At 43.2% G+C, this 2,679-nt stretch overlaps 1 pseudogene; it reads right to left on the reverse strand.

Annotated features, from left to right (window-relative positions):
- Positions 1-2,152: 2,152 nt before the first annotated feature.
- Positions 2,153-2,253, reverse strand: LOC128597922 (uncharacterized; annotated as a pseudogene).
- Positions 2,254-2,679: the final 426 nt, after the last annotated feature.

Raw genomic sequence — 2,679 nt, forward strand, 5'->3', positions numbered from 1 at the left:
GACAAAGGTCTCGCCCAGGCTGGTCGCCAACTCCTAGGCTCAGGTGATTCTCCTGCCTCACTTGAAGGCTTTACCAACAGAATAGGTACAGCTGAGGAGAGGACTAGAGAACTAGAAGCTAGGTATAACTAACAGCAGATGTAAAATCCACAATACAAAACCTTACATGACGTTACTGAGAGAAATTAAAAGAAAGCATATTCCTGGGGCTAAAAAACTGTAGCTCATAGGCCAAATTCATTCATCTAGCACTTGATCTATTAAGGCTCAGGAGTCTTCAAGCTAAAAATGTCTTACACATTTTTACATGGTTATGTAAGTATATACTGTTTTCAATGTTGCCACTTACCCCACAAAATCTAAAATACTTATTGTCTAGTTCTTTTTGTGTGTGTGTGTGTGGTTTTTTTTTTTGGCCGGGGCTGGGTTTGAACTCGCCACCTCCGGCATATGGGACCGGCGCCCTACTCCTTGAGCCACAGGCGCCGCCCTTGTCTAGTTCTTTAAGGAAAAATTTTGGCCAGGCATGGCCAATTACAAGTGGTTCACACTTGTAATCCTAGCACTCTGGGAAGCTGAGGCAGGAGGATCACTTGAGCCTAGGAGTTCAAGGTTAGCCTGAACAAAAGGAAGATCCCATCTCAACTAAAAATAGAAAAATCAGCCAGACATTGTGGCATATACCTGTAGTCCCAGCTACTCTGGTGGCTGAAGCAGAAGAATCCCTTCAACCCAGGAATCTTAGGTTCCACTGAGCTACAATGACACCCCTACATTTTAGTGGGAATGATAGAGTGAGACTCTATCTCAAATAAAAAAAAAACAAGCAGCCAGGTGTGGTAGCTCATGCTTGTAATCCCAACACTCTGGAAGGCTGCCTGAGCTCAAGGTTGGAGACCAGCCTGAGCAATGAGACCTCATCTTTAAAAAAATAGCCAAGCGTTGGGGCACCTGTAGTCTTAACTACTCAGGAGGCTGAGGCAAGAGAATTGTTTGAGCCCCAATAGTTGGAGGTTGCTGTGAGCTGTGACGTCATAGCACTCTACCAAGGGAGAAAAAATGAAACTCTGTCTGGGGGGGGGGGAGAGGGAGAGAAAGAAAAAAAAGTGAGTGGCACCTGTAGCTCGGGTAGGGCACCAGCCACATACACCAAGGCTGGTGGGTTCAAGCCTGGCCCAGGCCAGCTAAAACAACAATGACAACTGCAACCAAAAAATACCCAGACGTTGTGGCAAGCACCTGTAGTCCCAGCTACTTAGGAGGCTGAGGCAAGAGAATCACTTGAGCCCAAGAGTTTGAGGTTGCTGTGAGCTGTGACGCTACAGTACTCTACCCAGGGCAACATAGTGAAACTCTATCTCAAAAAAAACAAACAAAATGAAACTCCGTCTCAAAGAAAAGAAGAAAAAAGAAAAATGGAATCCCCTGGTGTCCCAGTGTGAGCCATCACGCCCAGCCCCCCTCTACCACATTTTAATAGTTCAATAAATAGTTGTGAAGGGAATTTAAAATAAACTCTGCTGAATGCTGTATTATTTTAATGTAACTAATATTATATAAAGTAGTTTACCAGGCATTGTGGCAGGCTCCTGTAGTCCCAGTTACTCGGGAGGCTGAGGCAAGCGAATCGCTTGAGCACAACAGTTTGAGGTTGCTGTGTGCTGTGATGCCACAGCACCCTACCCAGGGTGACAAAGTGAAATTATCTCAAGAAAAAAAAAAGGGTGGCACCTGTGGCTCAGTGAGTAGGCCGCCGGCCCCATATACCAAGGTTGGAGGATTCAAACCTGGTCCTGGCCAAACTGCAACAAAAAATATCCAGGTGTTGTGGTAGGCGCCTATAGTCCCAGCTACTTGGGAGACTGAGGCAAGAGAATCACCTAAGCCCAAGAGCTGGAGGTTGCTGTGAGCTGTGACGCCACAGCACTCTACTGAGGGTGACAAAATAAGACTGTCTCAAAAAAAAAAAAAAAAGATGTTTAAAGCACAATAAGTATATTCTTTTTTCACTCTTTTTTAAATCAACATAATTGAAGTGTGCCATGGGCTTTTATAGGTTCAAGCATGCTGTGAGATAAAGCTTGAAAAACACTGCTTTAGACTGCTTAAAAACGAAATAACATGGGATTCTCTAAACTTTGGAATTTTTTTTTTTAATGTGGAATGCTTCAAAAATTTCCAATAATCTTTGCACAGGGGCCATGCTAATCTTCCCTGTACTGTTCCAATTTTCATGTGTGTTGCTGAAGCAAGCACAGAAGTTTGGGTTCTTTTGAATTCCTACAGAGATGTGTGAAAATGCTGTATCTGCCGTGGCAGGGGAGTTGAGATAAGTAGTGATATTGAGGAAGAGGAGGAGGAAAAGTTAGAAATAAAGACCTAAACTTGGAGGCAGTCTACATAATAGAAATAAATCCAAATGCCTTATAAGAGGATTAGTTTTAATAGGTGTGATGTAAAGAAGTATACTGCCAAGAGAGGGGGGGTTTGTCTAATTCCCAAAAATAACACTGAAAATATCTTTGTTTCATATGCATTTATAATTCCTGGGTTGGAGTTGACTCTATTCAATAGAGGAATGGAAGGATTTTTTTTTTTTTATACAGAGTCTCACTATGTTGCCCTTGGTAGAGTGCTATGGCGTCACAGCTCACAGCAACCTTAAACTCTTGGGCTTAA

The sequence above is a fragment of the Nycticebus coucang genome, chromosome 10 (assembly GCF_027406575.1).
Source record: "Nycticebus coucang isolate mNycCou1 chromosome 10, mNycCou1.pri, whole genome shotgun sequence".
Lineage (NCBI taxonomy): Eukaryota > Metazoa > Chordata > Mammalia > Primates > Lorisidae > Nycticebus > Nycticebus coucang.